The 13,275-nt window shown below is 44.2% G+C and overlaps 1 non-coding gene across 1 annotated transcript; it reads left to right on the top strand.

The window, feature by feature from the left end:
• Window positions 1-4,299: 4,299 nt before the first annotated feature.
• On the top strand, window positions 4,300-4,406 carry LOC141709234 (small nucleolar RNA R71). The gene has a single exon (XR_012569822.1). It is a non-coding gene; the product is annotated as a small nucleolar RNA R71 (small nucleolar RNA).
• Window positions 4,407-13,275: the final 8,869 nt, after the last annotated feature.

Raw genomic sequence — 13,275 nt, 5'->3', positions numbered from 1 at the left:
CCCTTACCGTACACCAACTGGAACGGTGACATCCCAAGTGGAGTTTTGTATGCTGTTCTGTAAGCCCAAACAGCTTCATCGAGCTTTAAAGACCAATCCTTCCTTGACGGACAAACAACCTTCTCTAGAATGCGCTTTATCTCTCTGTTAGACACTTCCGCTTGACCATTTATTTGCGGATGATAGGCAGTAGCTACTCGATGATTCACATTATAACGCTGCATCATAGAAGTGAACTTACGGTTGCAAAAATGCGATCCTTCATCACTTATGATTACCCGAGGTGTTCCAAACCTTATGAAAATTTGCTTATGAAGAAAATTTAGTACTGCCTTTACATCATTTGTCGGTAAAGCTTTAACTTCGACCCATTTTGAGACATAATCGACTGCCAGCAAGATGTACTGATTATTGCAAGACGAGATAAAAGGCCCCATGAAATCGATTCCCCATACATCAAAGACCTCGACTTCAAGCATCACATTTAATGGCATTTCATCCTTCCTTGACAAATTTCCCACTATTTGGCAACGATCACACCTTAAAACAAACTGATGAGCATCCTTGAACAAAGTAGGCCAGAAAAAACCTGCTTGCAGAATACGACCTGCCGTCTTCTCACCTCCATAGTATCCCCCATAAACCGTGGAATGGCAGTCTCGTAATATCCTCTCCGTCTCACAGAACGGGATACATCTCCTGATGATCTGGTCAGCTCCCTGTCTAAACAAATATGGTTCATCCCACATATACCACTTCACCTCATGCAGAAACTTCTTCTTTTGAGCGGATGTCAAATTAAGAGGCATTATATTGCTGACGAGATAGTTTACAATATCTGCAAACCATGGTTCTTCCTCCTGAATTGCAAACAACTGCTCATCCGGAAAAGATTCATTGATTAACGTCCTATCTTGTGAAGTAGAATCGGGATTCTCCAACCTAGAGAGATGGTCAACTACTTGATTCTCAGTACCTTTTCTATCTTTGATCTCTAACTCAAATTCCTGAAGTAAAAGCACCCAACGAATGAGTCTCGGCTTCGAATCCTTCTTAGAAACCAGATAGCGAATAGCTGCATGATCAGTGAATACTGTTACTTTCGTACCAATCAGATAAGATCGAAATTTCTCAAAGCCAAAGACTATAGCCAAAAGCTCCTTCTCAGTAGTGGTGTAGTTCAATTGGGCACCATTTAAAGTCTTACTCGCATAGTAGACCACATGGAAGAGATTTTTCTTGCGCTGTCCCAGAACTGCACCTACCGCATAATCACTCGCATCACACATCATCTCAAATGGTTCTGTCCAATCTGGTGCTGTAATGACTAGTGCCGTGATCAAACTCTCCTTGAGAGTCTCGAATGCTGCCAAACATTCATCATCAAATTTGAAAGGCACATCTTTCTCAAGCAAATTGCACAACGGCTTAGATATCTTTGAAAAGTCCTTCATGAATCGCCGATAAAAACCCGCATGACCAAGAAAACTACGGATTCCTTTCACAGAATTAGGTGGGGGAAGATTTTCAATGACTCCCACCTTGGCCTTGTCCACCTCCAGACCCTTGCTAGAGACCTTATGCCCAAGGATAATGCCTTCACGCACCATAAAATGACATTTCTCCCAATTAAGCACCAAATTAGTTTCCACACATCTTTTGAGTACGGCGCGCAGATTATTCAAACATTCATCATATGAGTGTCCAAAGACGGAGAAGTCATCCATGAACACTTCGACGTTATTTCCAATCATGTCAGAGAATATAGCCATCATACATCTCTGAAAGGTGGCCGGTGCGCCACATAACCCAAACAAAACTCTACGAAAAGCAAATGTGCCAAATGGACAAGTGAAGGTAGTCTTTTCCTGATCCTCTGGTGCAATACAAATCTGATTATACCCGGAATAACCATCCAGAAGACAAAAATACTCATGTCCCGCCAATCTGTCAAGCATCTGATCAATAAATGGAAGAGGGAAGTGATCCTTCCTTGTGGCTTTGTTCAATTTTCTATAATCCATGCATACTCTCCATCCTGTAACTGTTCGAGTAGGGATGAGCTCATTCTTTTCATTTACGACCACAGTGATACCTCCCTTCTTAGGTACACATTGTACGGGGCTCACCCACGAGCTGTCAGAAATAGGATAAATGATGCCTGTATCTAGCCATTTCAGAATTTCTTTCTTCACCACCTCCTTCATGATGGGATTCAGTCTTCGCTGTTGTTCCACAGTTGGATTACTACCTTCCTCTAGCAGAATTTTATGCATATAATATGAAGGACTTATCCCCTTGATGTCTGCTATGGTCCATCCTATAGCCGATTTAAATTCTCTCAAAATCCTTAAGAGCTTGTCTTCCTCACTACCTGAAAGGTCAGATAAAATAATAACAGGTAACGTAGATGAATCACCTAAAAAAGCATACCTCAAGTGTTCAGGTAATGGCTTGAGCTCCAAGGTAGGTGCTTCCTCTATTGATGGTTTGAGCTTCCCTTCAGCGTTCTTGAGGTCAGAAGTACCAAGAGATTCAAATGGTATGTCCAGCTTTCACTTCCAGGGAGAAGCGTTCAGATATTGTAATTGCTCATTGCTATCTTCATCATCGCTGTCAAAATCCCCCACTAAGGCCTTTTCCAATGCATCAAACATTAGCATGTGATCGAGTTCCGAAGTAACCGCAGAATCAATCACATCCACTTTTAAGCACTCCTCATCTTCTGTAGGGAATTTCATTGCCTTGAATACGTTGAAGGTCACATCCTGATCTTGGACCCGCATAGTAAGTTCACCTTTTTGCACATCTATCAAGGTACGGCCAGTAGCCAAGAAAGGCCTCCCCAAGATTATGGGAATCTTCTTATCTTCCTCAAAATCCAGAATAACAAAATCTGCTGGAAAGAAGAGCTTATCCACTTTGACGAGCACATCCTCAACTATGCCCCTTGGGTAAGTAATGGAACGGTCAGCCAATTGTAGTGACATATACGTGGGTTTTGGATCAGGCAGATCCAGTTTTTTAAAGATCGACAACGGCATCAGATTAATGCTTACTCCCAAATCACAAAGGCACTTGTCAAACGTCAGATTGCCAATTGTGCAAGGAATGGTGAAGCTTCCTGGATCTTTCAGTTTTGGTGGTAACTTTTGTTGCAGAACAGCGCTGCATTCTTCCGTGAGAGCAACGGTTTTAAGGTCATCCAGTTTCACCTTCCTTGAAAGAATAGTCTTCATAAACTTCGCATAACTAGGCATTTGTTCCAGAGCCTCAGCGAAAGGTATATTGATGTGAAGTTTCTTGAACACCTCCAGAAACTTCCCGAACTGTCTATCCAGCTTTTGTTGCTGTAATCTCTTAGGAAAAGGTGGTGGAGGATAGAGCTGTTTCTCCCCTGTATTAGCCTCAGGCAGAGTGTGTTCAACAGTAGTCTTCCTTGGTTCCGCCGCTTTCTCCTTTTGCTTAGATTCTTCACCTCTAATTTCAGCTTCTACTTCTTTTGCCTTTTCAGCATCAGCTACTTTTCCAGACCTTAAGGTAATAGCCTTGACTTGCTCTTTAGCTTCCTTCCTGCCTGGTACTTCCGTGTCACTGGGAAGAGTGTCAGGTTGACGATTGAGCACTGCATTGGCTAATTGACCAATTTGATTTTCCAAGGTCTTGATAGAAACCGACTGACTCTTGCACAACAGCTTAAGTTCCTCAAAATCAGCACTAGTAGGTGCAGCTGTACTTCCCTGTTGAGGATATGATTGCCTTGTAGCATACTGCTGTGGTTGCTGGAATCCAGGTGGGTTAAACTGTTTACTCACTCCTTGCTGATATGGTGGCTGAATAGCATTCTGATTATTCCCCCAGCTGAAATTTGGATGATTTCTGTTGTTAGGATGATAGGTCGCTGGCACAGGCTGCTGTTGTCGCTGATAATTATTCACATACTGAACAGATTTGTTTACAAGAGAACACTGATCCGTAGCATGAGAACCTGCACAAAGCTCACAAACCATAGCTATTTGATTAACTCCATACGTAGCCAGAGAATCAACCTTCATTGATAGCGCTTGGAGCTGGGCTGCAATAGCGGTGGCTGCATCAACTTCCAGAATACCTGCTACCTTGCCTGATGTCATCCTCTGAGTTGGGTTTTGATGCTCATTTGCAGCCATCGTCTCGATAAGATTATACGCCTCAGTATAGCTTTTAGCCCATAAGGCGCCTCCCGCTGCTGCATCGAGCATGGGCCGAGATTGGGCCCCCAAACCATTATAGAAACCAGTGATCACCATCCAATCCGGCATTCCATGATGTGGACATTTTCTCAACATTTCCTTGTAGCGTTCCCAAGCCTCGCACATAGATTCTGTAGGTTGCTGCGCAAACTGAGTAAGAGCACTCCTCATAGTAGCAGTCTTTGCCATCGGATAAAACTTCACCAGAAACTTTTGCGCAAGATCTTGCCACGTAGTGATGGACCCAGCTGGTTCAGAATGTAACCAGTCTTTAGCCTTGTCCCTTAGTGAGAATGGGAAAAGCCTCAACTTGATAGCCTCATCAGTCACGCTATTATACTTAAAAGTGCTGCAGATCTCGACAAAATTCCTTATGTGCATGTTGGGGTCTTCAGTTGCCGCTCCTCCAAAAGAAACAGAATTCTGCACCATCTGAATAGTGTCCGGCTTGATTTCAAAGGTGTTAGCTTGAATAGCCGGATGAAGGATGCTTGACTGAATGTCATCAATTTTAGGCCAAGAAAAATCCATAAGAGCTGGATCAGCTTGAACAATACGATCTCCCATGTTTACTGGTTCTTTCTGCTCAGTTCCTGAATCCGAATCCTCAAAATCTAACTTCTCCGGAATATCAAGAACTTCGTCTGTCTCCTCAGCTGTATCTAAAGTCCTCTTGCGAGCACGAGAACGAGTTTGCATAAACGCTTGCTAAAGTACCTGAAACACAACCAAAAAAAAAAAATAAAAAAAAAATAAGTAACTACTACGTCCTAATCACTGAGTCCTAATGACCAATGATGGTAAGTACATAAACTAAACAAATACGCCGAGTCCCCGGCAGCGGCGCCAAAAACTTGTTAGGGCGAAAACACGCGCTAATATTCACACAAGTATACGCGTTCGCAAGTAATATAGAATATTTTCTAGTTCGTTCCCTCAGAGACTCAGACTAAATTATTGTCCAATTAAACTCACTCACCAATGTATGATTACTTCTCAATGTTAAGATAATAACACTTAAAATTGTTGATTAAATATTACCTATAATTAACTACTTAATTATACACTTAACTAACACTTCAATTTATCAATAATAAAACACTCATGAGATCACAACTTCATTATTACTTCCTTCTATAGCCATTGTTATTACCTTTAGCATGTGACAGTGATGATATTAATCGAATAACACGAAACTGATAAAAGCCAACTTTCATTGTACTAATACCATTCTACCAAGCATCCACAATTAAGATAGAAGTCGAATAGTCATCAATTATGTTGAGTTCCTATATGTCTACAGAAATTGACAACACAACGATTTAAGCGCAAGTTATTCCTTTTTGATTACATAGGGAAAATAAAACTGTTAGAGTTACCCACTAATCATGCACAACGTACATGAACCTATGCTAGCATGGCAAGTTCTAAATCTCAAGATCCACCGTCGCTTCACAAGAGATTAACACCCTATCTTATATGTTCGCGACGCACATAAGACGAATACGCACAACCAATACTAGATATCAAGCAATCATCACACACTAAAGCATTAAACAATTAACTAAAGAATTCCATAATAAATCCGTTGCAACCCCACGATCACGATTAGCCCATAATAGAACTTATCGCCATCATGGGTTCATATGAAATCATGATAAACAAACACAAGAAAATAATAACTAAACTAATTATATTAAAACAGAGTACGTCACAAGAATAAATAAGTCAAAGCAAGAAAACTAGCATCCAACGTTACAACGAAACAAGAATCACAAGAAAATATGCTTCCTCTTCGTTGCAGTGTGCTAAATCGGTCTTCTTCCTTATCTCCTTCGCTTCTTGCGTAAAACACAATCTTCTTCTTCTTCTTTTTCCTTGTGAAAACGTCTCAAATCTACTTATATAATAGTCCCATAAAACTCAGATTACATAGAAGTTGGAAGCCAAACAGAAGTAGAAGTCTAAAATAATTCAGCAAATTTCCCGACCCTGCGCGGCCGCTCAGCATAGCTGCTCGGGCGCGCAGGCCTCCACTGGAAAAAAATCCAAGTTTACTCCATTTCTTCACCGTAATCTGCCCGTTCCTTTCCTCTCGCAATGGTGAACACATGCCAAGGCTTATTCTTGATGATTCCTCCCCCGAAATGCAACTAATACCCTGAAATGCATAAACACTAGAAAAACGCATCAAATACACAAAATACTTGATTTCAAGACACCAATTTAAGCCATTTTAAGACGTTCTAAGTGGTATAAAATGCCACTTATCAGCCATGAACCTTACGTTCCCAGAAACATGGCGAATCCACCAAGGGCTCCGGATGTAGGGGGACACCTCCAGTTCTCATCAGCAACGCTGATATATTGGAGCAATTGTATCGCATGGGGAATACTCTTAACAGTTTTAACTCAAGGCTGAACACGGTGGAGCGTCGAAGGACGAGGAGAGGTCGTCGTTTCCCCCGTCACGGTCATGCCTTGGGAAAAGCCCCTGTAGTTGAGGGAGATACCCAGGGGAGCGGGGAAAACCCACGAATCACTCCACGGCACTTAGAATATTCTGATGATGTAGAGCCTATTGTGGAGCTTGTTGATGAGGACACCGAAGGTAGGGAAAGGCCTCGCCTTGGTAACCAAGTTGTGCCACACCCACATAGGTCTGGACGTACGATGGACGAGCGTCGTCGTGCGGAGAACACTCGAAGTCAAGATGAGGAAGGAAGGGATCTTTCAGCCTTGAAAAGGAGGCTTGGCATAAGGCTGGAAGACAACGATTTGAGGATGTTGCTGGTATAATGGCAAAAGGAAGGAAACGTCGGAGAAGCGAGGCCCCGTGACAAGACGCGTGTGCCCCCTGCATTCCATAGGGATGACGAGGCGTGGCACCGCGAGCACGAGCGTGCCCCTCCGCGAGGAAGGCCCGGGAATTACTACCGGGGATATCAGAGGAATGGACGAGGAAGAATGGGCTATCAATATGGAAGAGCGCCCTACAATGGTAGGAGAGGTGGAGCACACTCTGCTGGAGAAGCCCCCGCCGTTATTCCCGTAGCTTCCCACAGCGCTACTGGTAATGGGTCTGGGGCGCGTCCTCATGACCAGGACAGCGGGCGAATTCAAGTAAGAACGCAGAACAATGATGAAATTCCGTGACGCGGTCAAGATGAACCTCGCGTACGGGAAAATATTCAGAACCAAAATGGTAACATGCCACCGCCGCAGCCTCAGGGAGAGGGGCGGCGAGATCCTCCGCCACACCCGGAGGGTAATCAAGGGGAATTTCAGCAAGTCACAGAGCAACCCCAACAGCCTAATGTTCAAACCATTCCTGGGGTAGGGACGTTTAATATGAACGACCTCAAGAGGTTGCTCAACCATCTTGAGGGAGGAAGAGTAACGGCGACTGCGCAAGCTACTTCTCCTTTTGCTGCTGTCGTGAGGGAGGCACAATTGCCCGCAGGATACAGGAACACAACCAATGACTTGCGTTTCCACGGGAACTCCGATCCTGTAGAATTCCTGGGGCGTTTTAACATTGAAATGGACGTATATCAAGTACCTGATTTAGCTCGATGCCGTCTTCTGGCAGCCACTTTTAGAGCAGGCGCTCAACAGTGGTTCTAAAAACTTGGTCCAGGTGTGATCGCATCCTGAGAACAGATGAAAACTTTGTTTTTGACACAATTCCAAGTCGCGGTGAAGTACACGCCACCTGTTACCACGCTGGCTAATATGAAATAAAAGGAAGGAGAAAGTTTGACTTCGTATTTTAAGAGGTTTAATGCAGAATCCACTTTGGTGAGGGGTGCAACTGATGAGACGCTGAAAATACTGCTTATAGCTGGGTTACGTGTGGGGACGGATTTCTGGAAGCACTGCAAGGGAAGGACCCAGTGTCACTAGCTGATGTGCTTGCGCAGGCGGAGTCGTTCAAAGCAATCGAGCAGTCGCTTGCAGAAACAAAAAAGAATGACAATACCCATAACTCCAAGGGGCAATCCAAGAGTAGGGACAGATCCTTGAGTCCAGATTATCGGCGAAATGCCAGAAGCCCTAACAGGGTAAATACTGTGAGCTCGAATGGAGCCCACCGTCGAACTACGAGAGAAGGGTCAACAATTATACACCACTTGCGGCGTCCATTGATCATATTTTGAGGTAAATAAGGATAGAGGAATCTTCAAGAAGCCCGACCGTCTAACTTCATGGCAGAGCAGAGACAACAAGAAGTATTGTGACTACCATGAGTCTACTGGCCAGGACACCCATGAGTGTCGTCACTTACGGAATGAGATTGAGGAATTGATCAAGGCCGGATACCTAGGAGAATGGATTGACAAGGTGAAGCGATGCAGGGGACTTGATGACCAGAGTAGGGATGAAAGACAGCCCCCGCGGGCGGAGGATGTTGAAAAAATAGCAGAGGTCGAGTTTCAGAGGGCTGGAAGTATCAGGGCAATTTTTGGAGGACACCCTTTTGTTGGTGATAGTAATATAGCACTGGAGAAAAACGCGAGAGAAGCGCGACATCCACCGCTCACCAACATCCACAGCTTGGAAGATAGACCCCCGAAGGTCTTTAAGGGAGAGTCCGCTGATATTACGTTCAAGGAAAAAGAATCTAGGTGGGTGCATCAGCCTCACAACGATGCGCTGGTGATTACCATGCTTATTGGGGCAATGAACATACATCGAGTTTTCTTGGATAATGGGAGTTCTACAAACATCTTGTACTACAGCACCTACAAAAAGCTGGGTTTCCCAGATAGTGACATGTATTTCGAAGATGCGCACGTCTATGGCTTTACTGGGGAAGCAGTGAGAGTTATGGGTTCGGTCAGGCTTCCCATCACGCTCGGGGAAGGAGCTTTGTCGGTTACTCAAATGATAGATTTCAAGGTACTAGATCAGAATTCCGCGCACAATGTGCTGGTCGGCAGACCTTGGTTGCGAGCGTTCAGGGTGATAACCTCGATACACCACTTGATGATAAAGTTCCCAACGCCAAACGGAGTTGGCAGTCTGAGAGGGTCACAGTATGAGTCACGCGACTGTTATCACAAGGATGTCAAGGAATTTCGTAGAAGAAGGTATGAAGGGAAAGGTCTCCCATTTGAGGATGTAGAAGATATTCATACAAAACCAAGTGGAGAGGTCCATGCCCACTATTTCGTTGAAGGCCCCGAAAAGGAAGAAACCTACATCTCTGGGAACTCTTTTTTTACGCGGGGACGTGTTTCAAAGATCCGTAACGTGGAAGAAGTGGTGGTGAACCATCCGGAGGCAATTATACAGAAAGAGGTTAAAGGGGAAAAGTTGGAAGGAAGAAGTGAGATTTTGCAAGGTCTCGGGAATAACTTCAAGGTGGATGCTCCTCGAAAGAAGGACGCGCCCTTGAATGAAATTGAGGTTGATGCTCCTCCAAACGAGGACGCGCCCTCAGATGCAAAAGTGGAAGTCGAAGACCCCCGAGACTTTGATTTCGATTTGGATCCCAGGATCCCTATGCCCACCAAAAAGACGGGACCGGCCGAAGACACAATATTTATTCCAGTTGATAAAAATGACCCGAGCAAGGTTTTGAAAGTGGGATCCCAGTTGGATGATGAGATGAGAGGAAGTCTTACTCGCTTTCTAATTACAAATCTTGTTGTCTTCGCATGGAGTCATTCAGATATGAGAGGAATTGACCCAGAAGTAATGTGTCACCGTTTGAATATCCTCCCAAATTGTAAGGGCATACATCAGAAATGCCGCCCAGTAAGTGGAGAAAGGGCGATAGCATTAAAAGAAGAAGTAGACCGGTTGTTGGAGGTGGGGTTGATCAAAGAATCATTCTACCCCGAATGGCTTGCAAATCCAGTACTGGTGAGGAAACCAAATGGGAAGTGGAGGACATGTATGGATTTCACAGATCTCAATAAGGCATGTCCAAAGGACAGTTTCCCGCTGCCAAGAATCGATCAGTTGGTTGACGCGATGGCGGGGCATGCGTTGTTGAGTTTTATGGATGCATACTCCGGTTACAATCAAATTCCAATGTATGGCCCCGATCAAGAACATACATCCTTTATTACGGACAGGGGGTTATACTGTTACATAGGAATGCCGTTCGGTTTGATTAATGCTGGCGCAACCTACCAGCGGTTGGTAAACATGATGTTCAAGGATCAAATCGGGAGAACTATGGAAGTGTATGTGGATGATATGCTGGTAAAGTCTGAGGTGGCGAGTGACCACATCAAGCACCTGATGAAGATGTTTAACATTCTAAGGAGGTTTCGTATGAAATTAAATCCGCAAAAATGTGTGTTCGGCGTGGAGTCGGGCAAGTTTCTTGGGTTCATTGTCAACCACAGGAGAATTGAGGCCAACCCCGCAAAGATCAAGGCATTGATGGATATGAAGTCTCCCACCAATGTGAAACAAGTGCAGAGTTTGACTGGGAGAATCGCCGCGTTAAATCGATTTATTTCCAAGTCGTCCGATAGATGCAAGGAATTTTTCAAGGCGATCAAATTAGCTGGGAAAGACTTTGTATGGACGTCAGAATATGAAGAGGCTTTCAAAAGAATCAAGGAGCAACTGGGAAACCCTCCCATGTTGTCAAAGCCGTTGGATGGGGAATCTCTAATACTGTACCTCGTAGTGTCTGAATATTCGATCAGTGCAGTTCTGGTAAGAGAAGAAGATGGGCAGCAATCACCAGTGTACTACGTGAGCAAGCGGTTACATGACGCTGAAACTCGCTACACAAGCATGGAGAAATTGGTTTATGCCCTGATTCTTGCGTCAAGAAAATTGCGGCCGTATTTTCAAGCCCATAGAGTTGAAGTTCGTACAGCGTACCTGCTTTGACAGGTCCTGCATAAACCAGAGTCATCAGGCAGAATACTGAAATGGGCTGTGGAGTTGGGACAGTTTGATTTGGAATATGTACCTCGAGCAGCGATAAAAGGGCAAGCCTTAGCCGATTTCTTGTTGGAATTTGATTCTGAAATTGATGATAAAGCTTTGGTAATGCTACATCCACCTCATGCTGAGGAGTCTTTAGAGGAGTTTCTGCATCCTTAGTGGATCTTGCATGTGGATGGGGCGGTTAACAATGAAGGAGCAGGTGCGGGTATAGTACTTGTGTCTCCGGAAGGCCACCATCTGATGAGCGCCATTCATTTCAAGTTTTATGCAACCAATAATGATGCGGAGTATGAGGCGCTGATTAATGGCCTGGAAATCACTTTGGAAATGGGGGTGCGAAATTTAATTACAAGAAGTGTCTCAGAGTTGGTAGTGAATCAGGTGAACGGGGGATTTCAAGCGCGAGGCCCGCGAACAGAATTATACTTGAGATGTACACAACGCCTGATTGGAATGTTCAAAGAAGTTAGATTCGAATGTGTTCCGCGGGAGAAGAACAGTAATGCGGATGCTCTGGCAAAAATGGGGTCGCAACAAGAGGCTGTGTTGTTAAGATCCATCCCCCTTGAAATCCAGGAGGTTCCTAGTATCCCAGAGATAGAAACTATGCAAGTGGATGAGGCTCCCAAGGAAACATGGATGATGCCCATTCTAGCTTACATTTACAAGGGAATACTCCCCGAGGATAAGTTTAAAGCTCGCTGACTCCGCTATCAGGCTGCAAGATATGTGATATACGATAAAGTCCTATACAAGAGAGGGTTCAACCAACCTTTGCTTAGGTGTGTTGAAGAAGAAGAAGGAAATTACATCCTAAGAGAAGTACATAAAGGAATCTGTGGCAATCACTCGGGGGGTAGCTCGTTGGCAATGAAAGTTTTGTGCCATGGATATTATTGGCCCACAATAAAAGAAGATGCTACGAATTTTGTCAAGGCATGTGATCGCTGCCAGCGCTTTGCAAATTACTCGTGTATGCCGGTGACACTCTTGACGCCTATGGCAAGCCCGTGGCCGTTCGCCATGTGGGGAATTGATTCTATCGTAGAATTGCCGAAAGCTAAAGGAGACGTCAAGTATGCAGTGGTTGCGGTCGATTACTTTACTAAATGGGCGGAAGCTATGCCACTGGCTACTATCACCGTAAAGAAAATCAGGGATTTTGTTTTCAACTAAATCGTATGTAGGTTTGGAATCCCTTACAAGCTTGTCTCCGACAATGGAAAGCAGTTTGATAGCAAGGAGTTACGACAACTATGTGAGGAGTTGAAAATCAAGGAGGAGTTCGCAGCGGTCTATCATCCTCAAAGCAATGTTAAAACAGAAGCTGTTAACAAAATAATAAAGCATACCCTCAAAACCAAGCTGGAGGAATAAAAAGGGAATTGGCCTGAAGAACTCCCGAAAGTGATGTGGTCATACAACACTATGCCATGATCTACTACGGGAGAAACACCGTTTATGCTGACTTACGGCTACGAAGCTATGGTCCCCGTAGAAGTTGGATCGGGATCACTTCGCAGAGATTGTTACAGGAAAGAAGATGTTGAGGTTAATCAAAGGCTTCATTTAGATCTCTTAGAGGAGACGAGGGAAAATTCTCAGCTAAGGCTAGCGGCGTATCAGCAACGCGCCGCAAGGTATTATAATAAGAAGGTAAAAGGACAATTGCTGAAGGTGGGAGATTTGGTACTTAGGAAAGTGATGCCCAATACAAAGAACCCCCAACATGGGGTGTTTGGAGCTAATTGGGAAGGACCGTACAGAATAAAGTCCATCCTGTGGAAGGGGACTTATCACCTTGAAGATATGGAAGGGAAGCTGGTCCCGCAGCTTGGAATGCGGAACATCTCCGAAAGTATTACCAGTAAGGCACGGCTTTGGCCCCTTACATATTTCTTGTATTATTTTGGGTTATACCCGGATTATAGGCTAGAATTAAATAAATTCCTCCTAGCCTAGGGGGGTAGTGCATGTACTACTTACCTTGGAACTAGTTGAAGGGTCATTTTTTTAGAAATAATTTCCCTACAGAGCATAGTAGCCGTGGGACTGGTGCACTTTTGACACCAGAGCGCATTATAAATAAAATTTTGAAATTTTCCAAAAAGATATTTACTTG

This window comes from Apium graveolens, chromosome 2, assembly GCF_009905375.1.
Source record: "Apium graveolens cultivar Ventura chromosome 2, ASM990537v1, whole genome shotgun sequence".
Lineage (NCBI taxonomy): Eukaryota > Viridiplantae > Streptophyta > Magnoliopsida > Apiales > Apiaceae > Apium > Apium graveolens.
This window is presented reverse-complemented; position numbering and strand designations above follow the sequence as displayed.